Source organism: Porites lutea, chromosome 7 (assembly GCF_958299795.1).
Source record: "Porites lutea chromosome 7, jaPorLute2.1, whole genome shotgun sequence".
Taxonomy (NCBI): Eukaryota; Metazoa; Cnidaria; class Anthozoa; order Scleractinia; family Poritidae; genus Porites; species Porites lutea.
Window position 1 is genome coordinate 8,276,800 of NC_133207.1, and position 27,995 is coordinate 8,304,794.

At 37.3% G+C, this 27,995-nt stretch overlaps 1 long non-coding RNA gene across 1 annotated transcript; it reads left to right on the top strand.

The window, feature by feature from the left end:
• Positions 1-3,535: 3,535 nt before the first annotated feature.
• LOC140943673 (uncharacterized) lies at positions 3,536-27,771 on the top strand. Its single transcript, XR_012166622.1, has 3 exons — positions 3,536-3,667; positions 8,506-8,541; positions 27,620-27,771. It is a non-coding gene; the product is annotated as an uncharacterized lncRNA (long non-coding RNA).
• The last annotated feature ends 224 nt before the right edge of the window (positions 27,772-27,995 follow it).

Here is a 27,995-nt window from a genome sequence, read left to right on the forward strand (position 1 = left end):
GTGACTCTTGGCTCCAAAAGGGAGCTTAAGCAACAGCGTTTTTGAGCGACGGACGTCAACCGGAAGTGGGCTTTTTGCAACATTGGGCAGTGGATGGGTTCAAAATCCCGGGCAAATCGTCTTTATAAGAGAAAAGAAACTTAGAAATACAAATTTTTTAGCGTCAAGGCATATAAAAGAAGAGAAGGCCTCACTTCCGGTTGACGTGCATCGCTCAAAGTCGTCTTTGCTTAGGGTCCCTAATGTGAAGACAACTGTGTGCAAGACCTGCGCGCGCTCTCTTAAGTTTCTCTTCCAATGACTGTCGCAAACGTAAGTGATAACGGTAGTGTTTTTTTTTTGAATATCGAGCCACTAGCGCAAGCTGTAAATAACTGAAGACATAAGTTTCAAAGTAAACTGAGTACTGCGTTAAAGAGGGCACGATGTGTTAAGCCTCACGTAGTCAGGCCCCTTTGCATGGACTAAAATGGCCTCGAAAACGCTTACTTTGCATATGGATTTTCACAAAAGCTTACCTACACCAAAGGTGTCTTCTCAAGACTGGTATTACTCAAAAAAGCTCAGAACAAGCCTAATGGGTATATACTGCGCAAACCAGGAGGTTATACACTGTTTTATGTACGACGAGTCTATTGCTGGTGGAGGCCCAAATGAAGTGATCTCAATCTTGGACTATTTTCTCAAAAAACTTCAGACGGAGCAAGGCCGAGACAGGTATGACCATCTTATAGTGTGGTGTGACAATTCTCCGGCTCAGTTTAAGCAAAACTTTCTATTTTTTTATATGGATTACCTGGTCACAAGAGGAGACTTCCTACGAACAGACTTAAAATTTTTGTTGGAGGGCCACTCGTATAGTGTGTGCGATAGATATTTTGGAAACATTCAAAAAGTTTTTAACGCCCAAGAGAAAATTGAAACACCCAAAGACTGGGAAAACGTTCTAGTCAGCAGTGGTTTATCAAACGTCAAGGTCTATTGGGTAGGTCTGGACATGATAAAGGACTACAAGTCATTTTTAAAGTTAAAATACGTCAGTAGAAACGAAGATTTACAGCACGAGAAATTTGAGGTCAAAGAAATCGCGTGGATTAATGTTGGAATTGGGGAACAGCCTGATGACAGGGGCAATCTGAAAGTTGTAGATCATCCCGACTGCGCCTTCGTGCGTTTCACTATTGACCCAAAACAGCAACCCAGGCTAGTTTCGTACACAAAGAAAAGGCAAGCAACTCCACTGCGAATAGACCTACTGACCACACTGAGGCAGGAACTAAGGCCAATTCGTGAAGATGTAAAGCAGCAGTGTCTAAATCTAGCTAGAAAATATTTAAGTGAACGTGCCGAGCGTTTTTATGCTGCCCTACCATGTATCCAAGAGGGGAGCGAGATTGACGATTGAAGGTTATCATTATATACCTTTCACTTGAACATTAATCGTGTGTCCTAATTAGCTTCCTCTTTAACGTAGCACCTCAGTTTCCTTCGCCTTGCCTTTGTCTTACAGTAAAACGTACCAAGAGACTAAGAACCTGGATTTTTCAAAGTTATCCTAAACAGGTTATTCTTTTCAATATATAAATGGTAGTTAGTACAGGTTAAGGCTATTTAGGTTCTTACATAGGTTATGTTCTGAATAAGAAACATACAATATAGCCAAGAGAATTTAGTGGTTCAGCTTATTCCTCATATAAAATCTGCACACCAAATAAGACGTTATGTAAAAATGACCATATAAAGAAAACCTAAAGTATTGACCTCATTGGCATTTAAACAGTCCAGTTAGAGCGATAATGCAGGTATGTCTTCAAAGAGGATTCTGAACAGTGACTGATCTAACTTTTGCCCAAGGGTACAGGCAAATTTTTTCAGAGATTTTAGAAACTAAGAAATTGTTTCAATTTCTAGACTAAACAGGTTCGTAAAATATAGGTTCTTAGGCAAGGGGTTTCACTGTATAGCACCATTTTATCATTCGCTAATAAATAAATCGTTGTTGTTGTTGAAAACTACTGTTTGCTGCTTGACCGTTCCGGTACGACAGTGAGTTAGAAAGCTACACTAGCCAATGGTTGGGATTCTGAGATAGTTACCTTTTTCTAAAATCAGACAGATATATATATATATATATATATATATATATATATATCATGTACTGTTTTTTTTAGTGTTCTATACATGATAATTTATTTTGTATGCAGGCTTATATTAACCCTTGGACGTACAAGGGAGGGGGAGGGAGGTGGATGCCCCCCCCCCCCCTTGAGTTTTCCCCTAGAGGATAAAACATCAGCACCTGATGTTTTCAGTCACTGTTCGTTCATCCATCGCGCGCATTTTGAGTTCAGTTCAGTGATGGTCAGTTTCTATGGTTACGAGATATGACGTCATAAGTAAGAGGTGGTCGAGCCATTTTAGAGTAAAAGTACATGTTTTAACTCCTTTTTTAAAAAATAAAAGTAAACTTTGTGGCTAAAATCATGCAACGTGCTTATTTATGTGTTATTTTTCATCTCAAGCACAAAAAATCACCTTTTCTCGCTGTTTTAACCTGAAAAATCCAAGATGGCGACCATTGTTGGTGACGTCACTGGCTCCCAGCAGCGCCACTAACCATAAAATATACCTTATATTGTAGGGAAGATCAAAGGCTTTCCACTAAAGGTAAAATCCTTTCGAAATGCTGCAACATATCAAAAACTCTCGGTATGAATGGCGGTATGAATTTGCATGTACGTCCAAGGTTCAATATATTTCGCCCCTAGAAATTTGAAACCACCGATTGGCTTCATAAGCGGAAGAATGTCTCTAAGACCGCAATGTCTGTAATCCTTGAATACGAAATTTCCCAAGCTACTGAGAAGTTGCCTAGCCTGCATGACAGGCGCTACAGGCTAGAAGTTTATTCCATGCATACGCTTACAATATGAGCTAGTAGGATATATCCCGGTTACCCCAAACGTCTGTTTGAAAGCGAAGATAAGTGCGAAGCCATTGATACGAAAAAAAAAAATATATATATATTTTAATTCTCTTGCAAATGAAGGTCATTATCACACTGAAGTGTTGCACTTAGCTTTGCTTTGAAAGGGCGGGTGTTAGGAAGTCGGAAATGGCCGATTGTTCTTGGCATGAACGAATGCGAGACTTTGCTTCTGGCCAAAAACCAAGTGCCAAATATGTAAAAAAAAAAAAAAAATGTCTATTATAATTTCTTGTCTTTTTAATACCGTTTTAAACTCCTTGTCGTTTCCGGATCCAGCATGACAATTAACCACAAGGCATATATTTAGCTCACTGTAATTGGCCCTTTGCAGCTAGCCATTCACGTGGAACAAACGACCGTGCTGGAGAGCAGAAGTCGCACCGAGAAAAGACAAACAAAGGCAACATAACTTTAAATGGTAATTTCCTTTGTTTCTCTTGTCCCAGTGCGACTTTTGCTCTCCAGCTTGGCGGTTTTGTACCACGTGAACAGTTAGCTCCAATGGACCTATTGTGAACAAATCATATTGGCTTACTCGCAAATTCAAATTAGTGACCATAGAATAATTTCTGAGCCTTAAACCTTTCATCCCAGTTACAACAAAACTCACAAATGGTGACCACGCACAGTGTAAAATGAAGCGATTCATAAATACAGTGTTGTTATGTTACATGAAAGGTAAGGCTAATTCAGTTAATTAATTTATTTATTTTCTCAAACCCGTAAACCCTGGTCACGCCATTACCGTGTTATTCTCCGCCATTTGTCTTGTCAAAACGATATTATAAAGTTTGTCTAGCTGAAGTTTATAAATTCTGAAAAAAAAAAAAAAACTGAGCAATAATATTAAAAACTGCTGGATATTGCTATGTGTATCAAAGGTTTTCACAAAATCAACATACCCCGCATTTGCAAATCAGAAATAAACGTTAGGAACAGACTGGGGACATTTTGAATATCGTTTAAATAAGTGACAACTATTTTTTTTTTGTTAGACCTGGGAATTTGCGGGCATTCAGTGTTCCAAACACGTTCCAAAAAAAGTTTGTTTGCAAGTCATTTTCATGCGCAATTTAGGAACGCAATCATGCATTGAGTATGTTTAATTAGGCAGCTTAAGTCTTCCCCTGCTTTAAGACCTCGAAGCTTTGCATTTCTTTCCAAGGAAGGGTTGCTCTGGCCGACTAGAGTTAAATGAAACTTCAAAGCATTTCTTATTACCTTGTTGATTGCCATTATATAAATATGTCTTTAGTTTGTTTGTAGAAGTTTAAGCCGACAGGGTTAGTCGCTCCACTCATATATGACAGAGGCCTGATATTGAAGCGTAAGCACATTGTGTGATGGTTGTGGTGTATGCACATAGTTGAGTCTCAAGTTAATGAAACCTCCAGCTCAGTGAAAATACCATGGAGCGTGTTTCATGATAAGATTCTTGTTCACAGCATAGGAAAACTACTTTTTTAATTACCTATTCTTGTTTTTTTTACATGCGATGAGTTACATTTTAAGATCACTCTCTATATGCTAACAAATAGATGCATTGACGTCATTCAAGGAAGTTCGGGAAAAAACTGATTTAACAAAGTTATATCAATGATTGTCGATGTTTGACATGACATTTGTTTTCAGAAATTAAATGTGTCTCTGTGTTTTAAAAGAAAAGAAAGTTATCAACTGGTATCATTTATTAAGTTAAAGACGGCAAATATAAATATTTACAGCGCCTATTTAGTCTGCTTCATTTTGCATTAATATGCCTTATCTTCAGTTAAGACCCCGAGGTTGCAGCAAGCACTGATATTATGTGAAATACATCCTTTTTTGTATACTTTTATTCAAACGGAAAAATCCTTTGAAATTGTTTTTGAGTGAAGTTTTTTGAACAGCTGTAAGTAGTATTGGAGATGGCGGCACTAGATGAATTTTGATCTCATTTCCAGCCATCTCAATACCACTCTCCATCTAATAGATTCAATTTTTGGGAAACTATATATTGATGAAGATTTTTGAAACTATTATTATTTAAAATTTCGTGGATGCGTGCGTTTATATGAAACAGGAAAAAGGCACCATGGCTAGACATTCTCAGAAAAACAGGAAGTCGATGATGTAATACGTTAGGGGGTTTCCTGATCGAGGATATGACTCATTAGAATGTTGTTGTTTATGCATACAGCTATTTCGAGAAAGGTTGTCGGAAAAAGTGCATGCGACCCGGGAGGGGTACTCCCTTATAAGGGGTTAATAGAGACGTGCGGCCAGTCAGGTTATGTTTTTCGGGATTTTTGTCTTAAACAGGGTATCCATTTTATCATTTTTTGTCTTAATTAGGGTATCGATTTTATCAGTTTTTGTCTTTAACAGGGTATCTTTTCTTGGACGATAGACAACCTGCGCGTCTGTTCTACGAATGTCTTAGAATTCTGTCTTAAACAGGGTAGGAAAATCAGCGATTTTTGTCTTAAACAGGGTCAGGGTATGAGGGGTCGGGCCTCATCTCTCCACTCAAGGATATATCGAGTACCCTCCTCCCCCCCCCCCCCCCCGGTACATGCGACAATCCCGAAAGGTACTGTGGGTGGTTTTGAGATCGCTGTTCTTCATAGAAATGTTGAAAGAATGGCACGAGAGGCCATGGACTATGTTTCCTGGTGGTAAAGCGACGCAGCAAAAGTAGGTTCGACAGCTACAGTGTCAGAAACAGTGTATTGATCATATCCCATATTACCTTTCGGGATTGTCGCGTGCACTTTTTTCCTACATCTTTCTCGAAATAGCTGTATACAGAGCACAGTTTCTCAGTAAAGTTTATTAGCTATTGTCCATTTTGTGATAAACAACTTGAAATTCATACGACCATGTTGAACCATGTTTTGAAAATCAACAACTTATTCAAGATAATGGGACTGTATCAGCTGCTGTATGTATTAATTGTGGTAGTCAACATCATTATGCGACTGTTAATAAATATAAAAAAAATGTTGGGATCATATTTATACGATTAAAAAAAAAAAAAGAGTATATACCAAAGAAAGTATCATATAATTAAAGTTGTTATGGATATTGCGAACAAAATAATATACAAATTACATCAAACCAATTGATAAAGTATTCATGTTATTTGTTGAGACCAAAATAGACAGAGAATCGTATTTATGAAATACGTATTATAAAGGATATGTAGTATGCTTGATATTGAATGTAAACATACAATATATATAGATTTAGCCAGGGCTAAAAGCGAAGCCTCCGTTTTTATACTTATGATAAATGCAATCAAATTTAAAAGTAATAACATGAACTCTAAGCCCCCCCCCCCCCAAAAAAAAAAAAAAATCTTCACATCCCCATTAATTGAACTGTAGGAGCCTTCAACATCAGTTCACCCTTAGAGGGAGGGACTAAATGATTAACAAAAAAGTATCCCGCAAATAAACCTGAACTGAAAAAAAAACCCGTTAAATTGTAGGTCTCGCAGCCGTGCTATCAACCATAATCACCTGACGTTAGACTTAGCGCGCATCGCATTTCTCAGTTTTGGTTGATGCTGTTCACAGCCATTTTAGTGCCCAAACGAAACAAAAAGTATTCACGATTCCTAAGGTTGTAGCCTGTGCCAGGCTCTCAGATAGTATAGAAGGAATGTATTAAAAAGAGCAAAGCGAAAATAAGACGCGCACGACTTGGGAAAGGGGGCGGTGGCGGCGGGAAAAATGGGAGCCCTGTCTCTCCCCAGCCCCCGCGCGTTTTTCGTATTTCTTATTACTGAACGACTTTCCACCTAACTTTCCACCACCATCTCGGAGCCTGGAACAGGCTACCGTAGTTGCTGCACGTGGGGTGTAGGAGGAAGTCTTCGTGGAATATCTAGGGCTGCGAAACACAACTCTGTTATAAAAAAATAAATAAATAAATAAAACAAAAAAGGGCAAGACAATAAATGTTTGCTTTATTCAGGGAAGCAATACGTTTGCGTGTAAAAATGTGAATTGTGCAAGATACGAGACACGCCGATGTTATGGACGGCTAGTTAAGGTGGCTCCGTAATTAATACAGGCGCATTTAGCTGTGACGAAGTTTTCGTCGTAACTTTTTTTAACGCCGCGATGGCTGAGAAACTTTGCAAAGAACAACAGATATCATTCGGCAAAAGTAAGAAATATTCCGATTTCATTAATGATAAATATTTCTTGCAAAATTAGCTCTTAAAAGGACCCTACTGTTCAAAGAAAATCGCGTCTAGTAAAAAAAAAATAACTGATATTTTTTTACCGAAATTTCTGGTATCGGCTTTAATTGATATAATAAATAAGCCAGAGGAATTTCAGAAAAATGGCTGGAGCAGAAGTCCGTAACTGTCGGTCAAAATTCAGCTGTGAAATTGTTTTGGAATTTCAAAAATAAATTATTATCAGGTAGAAGGAGACGCCAGTTTGAATTTTCGGGACAAGTAAATTCAATGCTTGCTAATCCTTAAAACAAAAACCGATTGCCTATCGTGCTATTCTTTAAAAGGTACTTTTTAGTTTTAGAAGCACTATAAATTGCTCCAAACCTTGCTCTGAAGTAGAATGACTTGTTCCTCGACACTTTAAAAAAATCCCTTGGCAGTTTTGGCTCAAACTCCTGTTGCATACATTTTGATGTATTGCAATGCATTTTCAGCGACGTTTACTGCTGTTCGTTGCTTCCAACTCAGGAAAAGGTATTGAGATTGGACGCTACCTCATGTCAGAGCTCAGACAGAACCGTCCAGCACCTTTGTTTATGATTACAAAATGAGCACGAGTGGCAGTTCTGCGAAGAATTCGCACCTCACCCAGGGGGGACGAATGACAATGATGAACAGTAGGGTCCTTTTAAGCGCTAATTTCTCAAGAAATATTTACCATCAATGAAATCGGAATATTTCACATTACTACCGAATGACTTCTGTTGCTCTTTGCAAAGTTTCTCAGCCATCGCGTTAAAAACGAAAAAGTTATGACGGAAAATTTGTCACTGCTAAAAGCTCCAGTATTAATGAAAGAGCCACCTTAAACTTCCGCACTTAAGTTTGACGCACTTTAGTTGATTATAAATTCATATCAAGGGTCTCTTTTTTTTCTCTCTCTCTCTCTCTCTCTCTCTCTCTCTCTCTAAAAGACTGTGGCCCTTGACCTAAGGGCGTGCCTACCATTGAACTTTCTAAAATAATTTTTATAGAACAAATTGACTATCGTAAGGTAATTAAAAGGAAATGCAGTTTCGATTAAGTTCGTTCATTCTTTTAATTACCGCGCAATTTATTTTCTTTTTCTTTTTTCTTTTTTTTTCTTTTTAAACTATCCCTTTAATCATTAACTATTGATCAGCCCGAAGCTAAATTACTTCTGGGTGTGACCGTGCAAAGACCTCTTGGTGTCGAACTTAACTATTCGGATCGAAATAATTTGGCAAAGAAATAAACAGTTAATCAAGTGTCATAATGTCATTTTACCAGCTAATTCTTTGTTTATTTGTTTCAGTCTTAGTATTTGCTTTGCTTCAACTGGCCAACGCTCAACACAGTAAGTATCTGCTGGATTTCACTTTTGTTACTAACTATTATGATTTTTTTTTGCTTGAAAATCCGATGAAACAAGTGGTCTTGGACACTAACTTTGGTCACTTAATTAACCTAAAACTGAAAATCAAATTAGTCTCTGAAAAGGGAATCGAAAATATTTTGTTATCCCCAATCTTTATTTATTTATTTTTTTTAACTGGGCCAAGCTAACAGCAACGCGGGTAAAATTACTCCTTACTGATAAATTCATTTTTGTTAAGAACTAGTCTCTGAAAGATCCGTATGAAGTGATTTTTGTGCCCGAGGTAGATTTCGCGCACATTTTTCTATTGGACGTCTTTAATAAAATATCATGAATATGAAATGAAATTGAAGAATTATCCTCAGTCCCCCTTGGCCAATATTTAGATATAACTCAGTGTTTCCTCCGGACAAAGGAGTTTGTTCCAAGGCTTGCAATCTAATCAAAATATTTTGTAGTTACTCTCCTACCACTCCACTACACTACTTACTTTTTTTATTTTATTTTATTTTATGAGGGATCGTCGAGGGCAGGTATTTTATCTGCATAGTTCTTCTTCTTCTTCTTCTTCTTCTTCTTCTTCTTCTTCTTCTTCTTCTTCTTCTTCTTCTTTCTTTCTTTTTCATTTCTTCCTTAATACTGTAGGTCTCATCCGATGATTATTGATTAAAGTATTACAACAGAAACTGCAAAGAAAAGTTCTCACAGGCGACAGTTTTCCAATCTTTTATTTTCTTCTTTATCATTTATTTGAAAATTGATAAGGCAGTATAAACTGGTGTAGGTTGTGTGGGTGATGTAAGGTTTGCTAATTCCCTTCTAAAACCCGTCAACAATTGTGGCGGCTACGGCTCGGAGCCATTCCTGCAAATAATGGCGAATGTTAAAGTTGACTCGACCACCTTGTCTTTCTTCTTCATTGCTTTAAAACTATGGCCACCTTCAAAATGGTGGTTGCAAATCTTTATCCGTGACAGAACAATTTTTAGGGTGGCATATCCTCGTTAATCTGGCTTCGGTTTGTAACAATCATTCTGCGATACTTGGGAGGGAAAGTTTATTGTTTATTGTTTTGTTTGCCATTAGTTGTACAAAGCAAAACAAATCTAATTGTTTAAACTCTCATGGCGAGGAAGCCCAAGAGAAGCCACCGGGCTTATAAATAATGGACTCCCTCAGTTAGATAATTAGAACAAAATATTATCATAATTACACATGGGAAAATCAATGGCAGAGCTACAGTAAATCTTAAAATAAATATATTAGATAGCCGTACTAATCATAGTTCTAGGTTAAAAAAAAAGCCAAATGACAAAAAGACAAAAAAAAAATGAAATAAAAGAGCAAGGGTAAAAAAAAAAAAAGAAAAAGAAAAAATATATACATATATATATATATATATATATACATATACACCCGTTTTCAAAAAGGTTTTCATATAGAGAGATATATGGATAGATATATACTTTTGTTTTCTTGCACGTGCGCCCGTGTGCATTTACACTTATTATTGTCTAACTTGTGAAAACACTTGGTTCAACAATAATTTTTCTTTTCGTCAGGTTCTTTTTTCCAATTTGTCAATTTAAAAAAATAATGCACGAATATTCTCTGCAATTCTCTTGATTTGCATTCTCTTGAAAATTAAAGAATGAGGAATTCGGTCACTTGTAACTCGGTTCAACGATAAATTTTTTCGTCGTCGGGGTTTTTGTTCCAATTTGATATGTCGTTTTGAATTTTTTTTTTTTTAGAAAAATACATGCCCCCCTGCGATACAAACTTGTAATGGCGAATTATATAGTTGATTTTGGGAATGAGGAAAACATCCCGTGAAGCAGCCGATCCGCGAGTTATACGGCGTCACCAAATTGGTAGGCCAAATGCCATGGCATCTGTAGCAAGTGACGAAGCATTTTTATTGATGGAGTGTATTAAAAAATGCGCTGTCCAGGTGCGTGCTTAAGAGAAACTGCAAACTAACTTGAAAGCATTTGTGGCTGAGAGTTTATTGTTGAACCAAGTTTTTTCACAAGTTAGACAATAACAAGTGTAAATGCACACGGGCGCACGTGCAAGAAAACAAAAGTATATATCTATCTATCTATCTATCTATCTATCTATCTATCTATCTATATATATATAATCATTTTTTGAGTAGAACGTATTTCGTAGAGCGCTCGACCCAATTGATTGAGGAGCATCAGCTATAACTTATATCACATTTTTTTATAACGACAGATAATCCCTCTTATATAATGTTTTTGTTACCTAGCAACCCTTTCAACAGTTTCATATAACCCATTGAGCACTTTTTAGTTGATGATCAATTTGAATTTCGTCATTTCATCTTATATATATATATTACTATTTATGATAAGAGGAATGCTTTCAGCTTACAGCAAAGGGAAGTGGTACTTGTTGCATTTCGAATTTCAAAACTAAGAGAGTTAAAAAATTTAGGGCCTTGGAAACTGATGGAGAACTTTCTTATATTAGTCCTGCATTGTGGTAAATAAAAAAGACTCCGAACTTCTAGTGCCATAAGAATCCATCTGGCATGTCACCAAAAACATGTTATTGAAGCTATAAGGAAGTAAGCCAGATCTGTATTGATACATAAATTTTCCTATTTGAAGTTTGTAGATACTCTCAAGATTCAGAATTTTTAAATTTTTAAATAAGGGGTCAGTGTGAGCATCGAAAGCACTCCTCGACATTATTCTTATGACCCGTTTTTGAAGTGTGATTAATCTTCTTAGGTTTGATGGGTAGGTCGATACCCAGACGCTCACGCAGTAGAATAAGTATGGGTAGATAAGGCTAAAATAAAGCATCCGTAAGGAGGAATTATTAAGGCAAAAACTTGATTTATAAATTATACCTATGGCTTTAGACACTTTCCGAGTAACATTATGTATATGTGATTTCCATGTTAAATGTTCATCCCAAATTACACCAAGAAAGGTAGCTTCCTTAACACGATCAATCGAATAATTACTAATATTAAAAGCTAGATCAAGTGTTTGCCTGTTTTGTCTCGGTCTGAATATGATAAAATTAGATTTCTTAACATTAATAAATAGCTTATTTGTATAAAACCAACACGTTATCTTTTTCAATTCTAAATTTATAACTTCCATAAGATAGGAAGCATCAGTATGCGAATAGAAGATATTAGTGTCATCAGCAAATAGTATCAGCTCTACGACCTTTGACACATTACATGGATCATTTATATATACTAAGAATAACAGGGGACCTAAGATAGATCCCTGAGGGACTCCGCAAGTGATATCTAATGATGAAGAGTTGTAACCATTATATTGCACAATTTTTTTTCGACAAGAAAGATAACTTTTAAACTAGGGGGGGGGGGGGGAGGGGGAAGCTTCTTCCCATACATTCTCTTAAATGAAATCCAAACGATGTTCTCACAACTTGCAAAGCGATCAGCAAGGGTCTTGCCAGCGGATTTGTGTACTGATCATGCGCATTACGTCAAAAACCATAGATTCATCGGTTTTGAAAGAAACAAAATCATGGCGGCCCAAGGCGGGACTGTTTCTCACTATTACATTTTGGTAAATCGCAATTTTTTGGTTTTATGTCGCTTTTCAGACATAGCGTGTGGTTATCTTTTCCTGTTAAATAATTTCCCTCGGCAGAGTTTGGAATATGCAACATATAGCTGCGTATAGCTGATAAGAACCGCCGAAGAGTTGAGCTATCGAGCAGTGTTTTGCTGCAAACCTTAGGAAAGTTCAGGTCGCTTCAAGGTACAGACCTTTCAGTAGTAGTTTTGATTCGTTTATTAGGATTGTTTTGAATTTTACTTTTGGATTCAAGGTGTCGACTGATCGTAATAAACGAAGTGAAACGTTATGAAGTGTGACTATATGTTTATTCAGGTATGGTATGTACAGCTGTAAGCTCATATTTATAAGGCTCTCTTGAATACACTTACCTCCGATAAATTTGACTCTTTTCCCAATATTTTGTTAATCAGCACCATAATTTCCATAGTCCTTTGATGTCCTCGCTCGGCAAAAACGATGTAACCTATAAATCGATCGAGCATGTTGTTGTTGGTTAAGATCTAACACGATTGTCAACCCGATTGCGGTTTAGTTCTCCCCCGCGATTTCAGTACCAAAATAAAAATACGATATGCAAGAAAAACAAAGATGCATGATATTATTTTTTCAATGTTTTAATCATTTCTTCTGCCGGTTTGATTCTAGCTTATCAAAATATTTAGTGTGGGAAAAACATCTATTACCCGCTGACCACCACGCAGGGTGACCGCTTTGCAAGTTGTGAGAACATCGTTTCTCGATCCCAGACCTCGTCTCTCCCCCCCCGGTTTTAAACCATTGTAAAGCGATACCACGTACTCTATAATGTTCTAATTTGTCGAACAAAATTTCATGATTTACTGTATCAAAGGCCTTAGATAGGTCAATGAATAGGCCTAAAGTTACCCTTTTAGTATCAAGTGCATTTAAGATCTTGTCATACAATTGGATTAAAGCATGTGCAGTAGAATAATTTTTTCTGAATCCATACTGATTCCGGGAAGGAATATCATATTTATTTCAAAAATTAATAAGGCGATTATAGACGATTCTCTCTAGGAATTTTGAGAAAACTGGTAACACTGATACGGGTCTGTAATTTGTGAACAAAGATTTATCACCAGATTTAAACAATGGAATTCTTGGGTTGCACGTGACGTCATCAAAAATCAAACTAAGAAACTATCGATTCTTCTGAGTTTCTACTTTCACGAGGTATTACAGTACCTAAACATCTTTACATAAACAAATGTTTGGTTCGAAAGGGTTCTTCGTTTTGCGAGAGAGGACGCTTGAATTTCCAGGCTTTTGCGTGACGCGGCATTTAGCTGGCGGCCGGGAAAACTCTCATGTGGGTTAAAAATATTACCGATTTTGGGAGATTTTGCAATCTAAACATTCCTTGTCTCAGAATAAATATTACTGTAATCTTTATGAGTTCCTCAAGCGAAGAATTCACGCATTAGTAGAAAAACTCGAAAATAGATGTTTCTGTTGGTATCCGGCGACCATATTGGTGTTCCTGAAAGGGACACCAACATGGCGTTTCCATACAAAGCTTTATAAATTTAGGTAAACCGTTTTTCCCAATATCTCGCATTTGAAATATTTCACAGACCTGATTCTTGGCAAGGGTTTTTGTATATTTATCTTTTTTCATTTCCCAGATTCTAGTCCTTCTGTATTGAATGGTTTGCATTTTTATTTTTCATTGCGTGACAGTGCAAGCCGAGAATAACTCGTGCAATTTTCATTTCTTGGGGTACAACTCCAGAATTGAGAGACAAGTTAATTATATACGTCAATGGTGCGCAGATTAAGTTAAAAGACTCTTTAACAACATTCATTGAAATACTATCATATCCTGGAGCAGTACCGGATCGAAAGCTGCTACAAATCTCAGTGAGTTCTTGTTCTGATGCCGATTGAAGAAAAAATGAATTAATAAAGCCTCCATTCAGAAAAGAACGATGAGATTTGTCAGACGCCGGAATTGATTTAGCTAAGTTAGGTCCAATATTCGCAAAATACTCTCAAAAACGGTTTGCTATATGAGTAGGATTAAATATTTCTTCTTCATTCGATTTGAAGATGGAAGGCAACTTACACTTAATTTTCTTCTTGTTAATAAGATCGTTAAGTAATTTCCAAGTTGATTTTGCATTTGATTTATATTCATCTAACTTTTTATTGTAGTAGAGACGTTTAGCAACGCGAAGGGGATGTGTCAATTTGTTTTTATAACTCTTGTAAAGTTTCTCACGGTATGAAGTTGGGTTAGCAAGGAAACGCTTGTATAATAATTTTTTTTTTCTTACCGATTTAAGAAGACCTTTAGTTATCCATGGTTTGCTCAAAGTAACATTCTTTACTTTCACTTTTTTGAGAGGAAAGCAGTCATTGTAAATGGTAGTGTATTTATCGATAAAACACCGATAAGCGCAATCAGTATCTTTACATTCAGATAATTCATCCCAATGAACGTTTGCAAGCCTATCTTTAAACTTAGCGACATTATTTCCACTTTTGTCACGAAAAGAAAGCCAAGAAGTTTTATTTAAGTTCTTGTTTTGATCAAGAAGCAGTGTGAAAATCGGAAGGTTATCAGATATATCACAAAACATTAGCCCGCTAACAGATAAGTTGTTTAAATTATTCTTGAAAATATTATCAATTAGCTTAGCCGTGTTAGAAGTTATTCTTGTCTGACGTGTCATCAATGGAAAAAACATTCTTGAATACATAGTTTCTAACAATTCTCCAGTTGTGTGGTGACAATGGTGGTTGATTAAGTCTAGATTCCAGTCACCAAAAACATAGCAAATCTTGTTTTCCTTAGAGATACTTGCAAGCAACGAATCCAGTCTATTCGTAAAATCTTGCAAATTTTGATTTGGTGGCCTGTAAACCACACCTACAATTACACTTTTCTCTTTCGGCCTATTGATTTCCACATACAAAGTCTCAGCACATTCAGTGCAAGAAAAAACTAAGTTAGGTCGACATTTAAAATCAAAATTGTCCGCTAAATATAGACCTACACCTCCACCTGTCCTATCTTTACGTTGATTGTGGACAAAATTATAACCTGAAATATCGGTATGATGCGATGAGTCTCGAAGCCAGGTCTCAGTTATACCAATAAAAGAGAACCTCAACTCTAGATTCTTTAGCAAATTGGCTAAGCTATCCAAATTACGATGAAGGCTACGAATATTAAGATGCAGAAGTGGTAAACAATTATTGACTTCTAATATATTTTTCTGATGCAAAATTTCATTGAAGTTTTCTTCGGTATAATATTCGCAGTCAACTAACTCCGAGAAGAAATTAGCATCAGGATCATGATGGCTACAAAGGCTAAATTTTTTATAGGTTTCAGATAATAAAGGATTAAACCTGAGGCTAGCTAACCTATCGGGATCGTAATGTATAGGTCCATTTAACTGCTCAAACATAGCCAAACGAAAGTTTTAAGTCTTACGTCTCACATCTGACCGAAACTTAGTAACCAAGTACTTACCAAAACTTACCTGATAGCAACAAAGCATAAACGGAACTTAAGAATTTGTTCATGCTTAGCCGTGCGTATATCGAGTTTTGGATGCACGCGGGAAGTTTGGAGATCAGGAAAGATGCGTAAGAGTAGCTCGAGGCGCAGCCGAGAGCAACTCTAGCTTCTTGAGTGCTCTCCAAACTTCCCAAGTGCATCTATAACTCGATATACACCCAGCTAAAAGGATGAGCAAATTCTTTTATAACATAGCTGACAAAAATGCTTGCTTTTTGATTAACTACAAAATTCTCGTAACGCGCGACACATAACAAACGCTTCTACTGGCAGATTACAAACACGCCACAATCGTCTAGTTTGAATGAAAATTCTTTAAGTAAAACGATCAATGGAAACTAAGAAGAAACAAAGGTAAAAGATTCTTAAAGTTCACCTAAAGTTAAAATACTCACATGTTCATAAGAAGTCGTGGAGTATGGTTTGGATTTGCTGAAAATATGTTTACGTTTTGCTCGGCGAAATCCAGAAAACACGTTTTTTAGCGAAGACGAATGTCATCCTTCTTTAAACGTACATTCATTTACGAACATTGGCTGGTCATAACAGCTTCTTGAGAAGACCTGGCAGTAAGTTGTTTTGTGAGAAATAAATTTATGTTTTCTTATGTAATTTGTCTTGTTATTGCAACAGAAATTTTCCTGCCTTAGTCGGATTGTTCGGCGAGAACAAAAGTACGCAATTTTTCGTTATTAAACTTACTTTATAATTAACTTGTTTTGTAAAGGATACACAAACGTTAGTAACGGATGACACTTTATACAAACTGGATATTTTCTGACGCGGACCAATTTCTGGTCTTTTCCCACTTAAATGTCAGTCTTTAAGGCAGACTTTTCAACTAATCATTCAGGCTCTATTATTTGCGAAACATCTTGACCGCTTTTGCTGTTCGTTTTGAATGGTTAGAACGAAGCCAAATTTCAAACAAAATCTAGAAGGTTTTCCATCATTGCCGTCGATTTTTGGGTACTTAGGAAAAAGAGACGAAAAACACTGCTCAACACATCATCATGAGAAAAAAAAAAACTTTATTTACGCGCGGGCGTGCGTAAATGAAGAATTTGTTCATAGCAGCTCAATAGGACTTATATAGGGCAAGCACGTGCGCTATGCTATAATACATATTATAACATAGCGCGCGTGCTTGCCCTATATAAGTCCTATTGAGCCGCTATGAACAAAATCTTTATTTACGCACGCCCGTGCGTAAATAACATGACGCAAGCATTTTTTTTTAACCTGGATGCAAAGTTGTTGTCTTGTAAGCTGCAGTGCACTTTTCCTTCTCTTTAAAATATGGAAGAAACCAGTGAAGTACTGCCCAATTTTTCTATCGGCATTGACCTTTTAGGTCCTGATCCAACAAGCAGCAAAAATAAAGCCGAATTAAAAAAAACTCGCAAGTTGCGCGTTTCGCCAATTTGTCGAAGACAAGCGGCAGCAAATTTTGGCTGAAAGACATTCACTGGGAACAGAACAGACACCAACTGGTCATCAACAACATTTAAAGGCAAAATCTCCGTTTTTATTGTTGTTTTTAAATTTGTTATGCACTTTGTTATCTCCCGGGACAATCCGACTTAAGCAGGAAAATTTATCTCGCAATAACAACACAAATTACACAAGAAGACATAAATTTACTAGTCACAAAAACAACTGCTGCCAGGTCTTCTCAAGAAGCCGTAATGACCAGCCAATGTTCGTAAATGAATGTACGTTTAAAGAAGGATGACATTCGTCTTCGCTAAAAAACGTGTTTTCTGGATTTCGCCGAGCAAAACGTAAACATCTTTTCAGCAAATTCAAACCATACTCCACGACTTCTTACGAACATGTTAGTATTTTAACTTTAGGTGAACTTTAAGACTCTTTTATCTTTGTTTCTGCTTAGTTTCCATTGATCGTTAACGAAAAAAGAAGCAAATTTTCTTTCTCACTTTTACAAAAAGAATATTTTCATTCAAACTAGAGGATTGTGGCGTGTTCGCAATCAGCCAATAGAACCGTTTGTTATTGTGTCGCGCGTTACGAGAATTTTGTAGTTAATCAAAAAGCAAGCATTTTTGTCAGCTATGTTATAAAAGAATTTGCTCATGCTTTTAGCTGTGCGTATATCGAGTTATGGATGCACTTGGGAAGTTTGGAGAGCACTCAAGAAGCTAGAGTTGCACTCGGCTATCGCTTCGTGCAACTCTTACGCATCTTTCGTGCTCTCCAAACTTCCCGCGTGCATCCATAACTCGATATACGCACGCTAAGCATGAACAAATTCTTAAATGATTTGCACTAGGTCCTGCAAAGGTGAGCTTCTTGTATAGTTACTTGAATTTGAAGTTTTTGACAAGGGAGTGAGTCCGATGCATGACTAAAGTTAATTATTGCCTTGGTTCTATAATTCTAAGAAGAGTTGATGGTTTAAACCTTTAAAATTGTAAAGATAAAGGATCAATAAAACTAATTACTAGCGGATTTCAGGCTTTGAGAGTAATTATTTTGGCCGGAGCAATTAGTTACAGTTTGACAAAATTCGCAATGTTGCACTGCATTGCTGTAGGTCCGTATGAGGTGCAAAAACTGCCTCAATTTCTATTTTGTGGTCAAAAATCAACCGGAAAACCGAAAACCTTAGAGACTGGGTCTTTATTTTAACTATTAATTTTCTAACATGTTCATCAGCACACAGGACTGGTTTTAGAATTCATAACAAATATTATTATTCATTCAAAATATTTCCCCAATTCTGATTGGCTAAAAGCACACGCATAATTCACCATAACCAGTTACTGATGAGTGTTTAACGAGGAAATGACGTCAAAAATGCAGCCCGCTATAGGTTAAGGAACCTTTACCGAAAAGACCTGGGGACGAGGTTGAGTTGTTTTGGTTGTATAAAAAAAAAATAAAAAGAAATAAAAAAAAAGGCCGGACTTAACATCGATGCAGGTAAGCATGTTTTAGCACAGGTAACCCAGGCTCTGTGATAGTACCACAGTACGGTTCCAATAAAATTACAGCGTTTGTATGGGGTAAAAATAAGATCCTAAAATTTCTAGGAAATACTAAATAAAGATCAATGAAACTTACTATGCAGTTAATTGTTGTTGTCCTTATTGCTCCAACGAAGTTTCGTGATAATTTGCAGTAATTTGTTCAAATTCACTCTATATACAATAATAATATACAAGGTAGGAAACACGAGATGCCATTTTCGCCGACATGCTCTCATTCAACACAACTTTTTCCACGAAATTCGAACTCCAACGGAAAAATAAACATGCCAGGATCGTAGAAATAGGATAGCAGCAGATATAGAAACCAATGAAGCTTTCCCAGATAGAGAAACGAATCCCACAGACTTTGACAAACTCGAAGGATATAATCCAAACAGACCGAGAATATGTTCGCCGAAGCAGCCGGGCCAGATCAACGCGCGGCCAGGAAAATGAGGCCTGGACACTGTACAAAAAAAATCCATCCCGGGAGTCCTGAGGTGACCCTTCTGGGGACCGATATATCATTTGCCCAAAGCCACCCTACCCTGCTGAAAAAATACTTGATAGAAGGGAATTGTTCTTCCTAGCCGTACCACCCTGGCCTGTTATAAAGAGATTATGTCCCTCTCGAACTATATTCAGCGCCTGGCGCTGGTCCTCAGAAAGTCTATCAAACATCAATAGGGCAAGGTTATAAGGGCAAAGGAAATAACAACGAAGGAGGATTTACAAAATTTAAAACGAGCAAAAGATATCAGTGAATTTTGGCTCTTACCGCGGCATTTGTATAACAGGACCAAATTCAAAGAGAGGTGTCACGATGGTTCACATATTTAACTGATGGAACGTCCGGTTGTATTGACAAGACCTGACAAGAAGTCGGCGTGTTGCGGCCGCATTAATCGCTAAATATGTTAATCGTGCTAGTTCTTTGTTTACTGGTGCACATGCCTTTCACATTCGTCTAAGTCATCGCAATTCATATTCTGTTGGAATTTTCTGTATAATTTTTGGCATTATTTTGTAAGCTTCACCGTTTATTTACCATCGTTTCGCGCGAGAGTTCACAGCAACAGTATCTCAGTCATCATCTACCTCTTGTTCAACCTCGTTTTTAGCCTGCCTTGTAAGTATTTCGCGTTATTATTTCATAGTTTCATTACTGTTATTTGCGTTCCTTAGTAGAAGAAATTGGGCGCCTTGTAACTCAGCAGACTATCCTGGTTTTATTTATTTTTTTGTAGCCATTTAAATTTAGGCGCTTGTGAGGGGTTTGCTCTGGCGAATTGTGATTGGCTAGGAAGAAGATAATAATCATATCTATAACAAATTTCTCAAAGCTGACTGGCTATCAGCCTGCGTGGTAGCCGGACTTGTCACTCCTTAGGAGGGGGAGAAAAAGCGGAAGTATCAACAAAGGGTGCTGAACGTTGAAATGAGATCTTTCACTCGCCTAGTTTTTGGAACCAACGGTGGGATGGGAGCCGACTGCAACTGCTTCCTCAAACGCCTAGCTGAGAAGCTCTCAGAAAAGAACGAGAAACCTTATCACATTGCTATTACTCGGATTAGAACATTGCTTTATTTTGAGATTTTAAGGTCGGTACGCACATGCGTAAGAGGTTCCAGGACACCGTTCCACAAAATCCCACAAGGGGATTTCATTGATGACTGCCACTTAAAAGCTAGCCAAGAGTGTGATAAGAAAGTCGATAATGACGTGAGACTGTAAATTAGTGTTTTAGGATCTTTTAATATTTTTATTTCATCAAGCTTTTAGTCTATGATAATGGAATGTAAATTGGTCATATTTTAATAAAGATTTTTCCCTTATAAAAAGACCTATAGAGAACTCGATATAGTCAGGGATTTAGACGGTTTGCGGCACAGGTTAACTGGCTATCAATAGGCCTGATTTCAGCACTAATAGGACAATGTGATAGGGCAGTACGCGTCATGCCTTATTAAATGCGCGAAATTAAATGGCTTTGTGTCGTCCAATTCGTGTCTGTAAACATACTCGTTATTAAACAAATCAGACTCCCGTCACGCGGTCGTCTGATTACAGCCCGAATTGGACTCCCCTCAGTCCTATTACCATTACGACTACTACTACAAGTACTACTACTACTACTACTAGTACTACTACTACTACAACAACAACTACTACTACTACTACTACTACTACTACTACTACTACTACTACTACTACTACTACTACTACTACTACTACTACTACTACTACTGCTGCTACTGCTACTGCTACTGCTACTGCTACTGCTACTGCTACTGCTACTGCTACTGCTACTGCTACTGCTACTGCTACTGCTACTGCTACTGCTACTGCTACTGCTACTGCTACTGCTACTGCTACTGCTACTGCTACTGCTACTGCTACTGCTACTGCTACTGCTACTGCTACTGCTACTGCTACTACTACTACTACTACTACTACTACTACTACTATTACGTGACCACTGAAAATGGTCACTGCTTTTTAGGGTGCGAGAAATAAAAGCTTATCAAAACGTAAATATACATGGATGAAGACAAAGATGACCCCTCTTTCCAGCCTGGAGATAATCCTGGACAAACTAAAAAGGTAACATTCAAGCCAGCCTCAATGGTGGACATGAAACCATGTGATGATCTTCACCGATATCTGGTCGACAAATTTCACTCATCCACTAAATCAAAATCAGTTTTATTCGAAGAAATCGATTTTTCAGCCTACAAATCTTCTGCTAAGATTGTCTCCTCTGTAACATCTGAGGACCGGCTACTTTTATGGATCAAAACCTTCGCTGTGCGATACTTTGATCACCTGAACGTGATGGGATATCGAGCAACATGGCAAGAACAAGAGTCACATAGCTGCCCAACCAAAAGCGATAAAATCATCATGCACATTCACGAGGAAGAAAATAACATTGAAGATCAAATGGTCACCATAACTATCTTTATTTCCACTGGCAGAATCATGATCCAAGGCAAAAAATTCGCCGAGTGGAGTCAACAGGAATTTCCTGCACTGCTATCTATTGTTAACAGTCTCGGGTCGTCAGGAAACCCTAGCGCTGTTAGCACAAAGAACAAATCTACATTCCATATAGAACTCCAAAAGTTTTTCCCAAAGTACAAAGGATGTGAGATTGCGGACACAAGGGCTTCGGAACTAAACGACACTACCGTGGAAAATGCTGAAAATGTTCTCAGTGACATAACAGAAACAGAAACACCCAGTGCAGACAAAGGAAATACAAGTATAACGCAATTGTCAACACCCATTGAACTCTCCCTTACACCGAGTAGGCTAAACACCTTAACTACTCTTCGAAATACCGTCGGAAATTTAGAAGCCGATTTTACAGAGTTTAAAATAACAAACACTGGTAACCTCGAGCACCTAAAAGACAAAGCTGCCCAACTAGATCACAGTTTCAAAGTACAAACAACAACCCTAGGGGGCCTTGCTGATGATCTGGAAAACAATACTAAACTTCTAAATCACGATTTACAAAAACACGCTGACTTAATTTCCAAATTACAGAATGAAAATCAAGCACTCCAAAAGAAAAATGCGAAAATATCGGAGGATAACGCAACCATGAGAAGAAAACAGAACCAGCTTGAAGCGGAAATCACCTTTCTTAAGGAACAAATTAAAGCCCTCTGGGAAACAATACAACTGCCGCCGGAAACAACTAACACGTTGAGCCAGACCTCTCGTGAAGAAATAGACGACAAATTCAATGATAGCACAAAGAATAAAGCTGCCATTCCTGCATCAAAAGACAACCAATGGTCAGATGATGAGATACTGCTTGTTAATCTACCGACATCAAACTCTTTCTCTCCCCTTCAAGATCCACCAGAAAATCCGCCAAGAAAAGAAACACAAAACAAACCCGAAGACACTAATTCCCACCACCCTCCAAAGTCCCCTGCTACCAACAACACCAATAATTCTAATGAAGTGATCTTTCTATGTGATTCAAATGAAAAGTTTTTAGACATGGAAAAAATGTTTTCTTCAAACCAGGAAGTGAAGTATATTAGAACTCCACTGATTGAACACGCTAGATCGTACTTACAAAGTCAAATCCACACTGCTCCCAATTACTCATATTACACACAGGAACAAACGATCTAGAAAGAACCAGTTCTCCTGAAGATCTTATTTCTAACATCTTAATATTGATTACAGAAGCCTCAACGAAATTTCCTTTAAGTAAAATATTCTACTCAACACTTCTTCCCCGCAGCGACATCCCGACACCAATAATAACTTCAATAAACAATCAGTTGATCAGTAGCTGCTCAAGATTACCCAATGTGCAGTTAGTCAAACATGACAACTTCTTTGCGAATCAACCAAATATTCTTTACGATCAGAAACATATTCTTAAACGGTATGTAAAATTTTTCGCCAAAAACCGTAAGGACGCAATTCGCGGTCGTGCCAGACCAAAACCTACAGTTCCTTCTAATACAATGCCAGTCCAAAGACAAAGATCCTCACAAACTCAACCGACTTCTTCCCAAGGTCCCAAGCCACTATTACATCACACATCATACAGCAATGCCGTAAAGAACACACCACCTCAAGCGCCTCGTTGGCCTCACCTTCTTCAAACTCAACCTCCGCCGTTACCATTTGTCACACCACAACTTCCACAAAGAATACCTCCAACACCATTGCAAAATTCACTACATCAGGAACCAAATGCCTCAAATAAAGCATTCCACTTCCTATGCAAACCCTGCCGGACCAGATACTCCCAGCTCCGCCACCAACTATATCGCATCTATAATCCAAAACACCGCAACAAACGCTTCCACAGGCCGCTAAAATGGAAACCGCAGGTGAAGAAACTCGCCCCTCCAACAAATTAACGGATTCAGCAATGCCTCAGGAAATCATATCCTTTCTTCGTTTTATATAATCATTTGTATGAACAATTGCATCTTACCCTTGCCACTGAATTAAGTATTTATGATAAACTTTATACCAGTATAAAGAGTAATCCATTTATTTTTTTCTATACAATCACGGACACCGAAGATAGTCCCGATATTTCAAGCACATTGTCCTTTTGCGCTTGGAATATTAATGGCCTTTCTTCGAAATAGCTTGGAAATAATTTAGATAATACTGATTTTTTGAGTGTTATTAATAACTCCGATTTTATATTATTAACAGAAATTGGCAACTGCTCTTATCTGGACATTGCGGGATACACATCTTTTTTCCAATGTCCCACCCCTAATCAGTCGGAGAGAGGTGGGCGTAACTCCGGAGGAATCGCTTTATTTTATAAGAACAAATTCCATAAAAACATTTCCATCACTAAAACAACTCAGCATTTTATTTGGTTTAAAATTGAGAATCGTTTTCTAAATTCAGTGAAGAATATTTACGTCTGTGGTGTCTATATACCCCCCTGTAACTCAAAATACTTCGATAACGAAATTTTTTATCAGCTAGAACAAGACATAATACGTTTTTCTTCGACAGGATCAATAATTCTCATGGGTGACTTTAACTCGAGAACCGGGAAATACTCTGATACTGTCTCAAAGGAGGAAACATTATAATTAGTAACGATCAGTCGGAATCGGCTTTCCAGCCAACTCAAAGAAATAGTTTTGATAATGTTTTAAATAGCCATGGGAAACGGTTGTTGGAAATTTGTAAAACCTTTGACCTAAGAATAGTTAATGGCAGAGTTAATGGAGATACCCTAGGCAGACCCACTTTTCATGGAAAAAACGGGACGAGCGTTATTGATTATCTAATATGTGATCAGTGCACATTTCTCAACGTTGCAAATTTTGTTGTTAAACAGCCATCTTATTTATCGGATCATAGTGCCATCGTGGCATGGCTCAATCTTAACACCAGGCTAATTGGAGACGAAACGCACACTCCAAATAGTAGCAATAGATTATCAAAATTACCACGGCAATTTTGCTGGTAAGTTGACTCACATTTAAAATTCAAAAACGCACTGCGCACGGAACCAATCCAAATTCTAATTAGACAATATATGGAGAGAAACACCGAAGATGTGAATATCTCCTTAGAAAACGCTATGAAAATTCTAACAGAGACCTCCAAGCTATGCCTAAAAATTAAAGCTAATTAAGAAAACTTATAAGCGTATTAAGAAATCATCCAACAAGAAATGGTTCGACTGTGAATGTCGCTTGAAAAGGCAAGAATTACGAAAAGTCTCAAATGAAAAGCACCGTGACCCCCTCAACTACGAAGTGCGGGAAAGATATCACAAAACCTCGAATGATTACAAAAAACTCCTAAAGACAAAGATGAGAGGAGTTCACAAAGAAAAAACATTACAACTCGACGAACTAGCTTTAAATCCTCACAAGGCGTCATTTTGGAATTGTTTAAATTCGATGAGCAACACTTTCAACGAAAATGTTCCTGCCCCAATCTCAGAAGAATCATGGCTTCACCATTTCAAATCTCTGCATTCTATTGACCCGACGGATTCCATGCATGAACATGAAATCCATAGGGAACTAAATTCTTTAGAACACGAAAAGAAACAGTTTACTCATCTCGATTATGAGATAACTGAGGGGGGAAATACGTCAAGCGGCGAAGAAATTGAAAAATAAGAAATCACCATTTGTTGACAAAATACGAAATGAAATGATCAAAGCAAGCCTCGAACCACTAATGCCTGTCTATGTCAAACTTTTTAACCTAATTTTACAATCCGGAAAAATGCCAGATGTTTGGTGTCAAGGCCTCATTAACCCAATTTACAAATCTGGTGATAAGAGTGATGCAACAAATTACAGAGGCATATGTGTTTCTAGTTGCCTTGGAAAACTATTCTGTTCTATTTTAAATCGAAGACTTCACTTGTATTTTGAGGAAAATAAGATATTACATAATTCCTAAATTGGCTTTTTGCCTGAAAACCGCCCTGCAGACCATGTTTTCACTCTAAGGACCCTAATAGATAAATATGTGCATTATCACAAGGAAAAAGTCTACGCTTGTTTCGTAGATTTCCGCAAAGCGTTTGACTCTGTTTGGCACGAAGGATTGTTTTATAAGCTGCTAAAAACGAATATAGGAGGAAACTTGTACAACCTCATGAAAAGCCTTTATATTGCAACTCGACATGTTCTATCAAAATCGGTGAAAACGAAACACAGCCTTTTTCATATTCCAGAGGTGTACGTCAAGGCTGTATTTTAAGCCCTCTTTTATTTAACCTCTATTTAAACAATCTACCACATTTATTCGAAAACACCTTATCTGACCCATTTGTTCCTCCAAATGGGAAAAAAATAAATTCACTTTTGTACGCAGATGATTTAGTTATTCTATCAAGATCGAAAACTGGATTACAGAACTTTTTAAATGTGCTTTCCTTGTATTGTGACAAATGGGAGCTAAATATTAATCCGAAGAAAACAAAAATTATGATATTCCAGAAACGCCCAAAAAAATCTATTGACATCAAATTCAACATAGGCAGTGAGTCAACTGAAATTGTCCAAGAATACACTTATTTAGGTACACGTTTAACTCCAACGGGAAACTTTACACTTGCACTCAAACACTTAAAGGACAAGGCCCTTCACGCGTTTTCTAGTATTCGGAAGCGGACAATTCTTAACAAACTTAATCCTAATACTGCATCCCAAATTTTTGACACCATGGTATTCCCAATCTTGAGTTACAACAGCGAGGTATGGGGAATGTACACCAAGCAAGATTTTAAAAAATGGGATAGCTCCCCAATAGAAAAAATCCACCTCAAATTCTGTAAACGTTACTTAGAGGTAAGCAATAAGGCCTCTAACATAGCTTGCAGAGCTGAACTTGATAGATTGTCGCTGCTTATCCCGATAAATCAGAAAATTATGAAATATTTTGTTTACCCCAACAACAAAGATAATGACTCTATAGTCAAACAGTCTTTCCTTATGTCAAAGAATCCACATTCTATGAATAATTCAGGATATTTTTCCAATTTCATAAACATGTTTGAACAATACAATCTAACCAGTTTAGATGCTGAATCTATAGATAATGATAAAATTAGACGATATACCACAGAAATGAGAGAGAAATATCTATCTTTTTGGCGGCACACCCTTGAAAATTCAAAACAACTAGAATTTTATAAAACTTTTAAAGATGAATATTCTACATCTGATTATCTCTACCAGCTAAGACATTATGACGAACGACAGAATTTTGTTAAATTTAAAATAAGTAATTACAAACTTATGATTGACTGGTCGATACCAAATCGATCATTTGCCAAGAGAAAATAGATTATGTCCCTTCTGTAACTCAAATCAGGTGGAAGATGAGATTCATTTCCTCTTTCAATGTAACAAATACTCAGTACAGAGAAAGGCATTTATCAATCAAATCAATCGAATAATACCTGACTTTGACAAGAAATCATCTCCAGAAAGCATAAAACTGATAATGAATTCGAAGGAACATCATGTAAATAAGTTAGTTATGAAGTTTGTTTCCTCCTGTATGAAAATACGTGACTCATTGTTAGTAATGTAACTGAATTTTTCTAGATTTTTATTAGTGCTGTTTGTTTTATATTTTGATTGTCATATGCATGCTTTTGCAATACTGTCAAATGATGCGGTCATGCAAATAAAGCAATTTATTACTATTACTTACTACTACTACTACTACTACTACTACGACTACGACTACGACTACGACTACGACTACGACTACGACTACGACTACGACTACGACTACGACTACGACTACGACTACGACTACGACTACGACTACGACTACGACTACGACTACGACTAACAACAACAACAATAATAATTATCATCATCATCATCATTAAGCGTTCTTCCTTGAAATCGTCCTCTCTAAGGTTGCTCCAGGACCATAAATAGTACGTTTGGTGATATTGAGGTTAATGGTACAAACAGCTACTATGAAATATGTCAGTGGACCATACTAAGTTCCAGTATATCCCAGGCCGTGGCTTTGGTCTCTGTGCGAGAAGGATATCTCGTCTCTTGCAGGTAAACTGAGTGACGTAGCAAATTCTTGTAACTAACGAAATGAATAAGAATAAGTCGCATTTTTTTTTTACCTACCAAAGTCAGTCGGAATTGCTTTTTATTTCCTGATCGTTTTACTTAAGCTTTAGTTGTGTGGGGTTTTGCGGAAAAACCCTCTTTGGTGTGCTGGAAAACATCCATGTTCGGGCTCCTAAGATTATATTTGGTTTAAATTCGGGTACA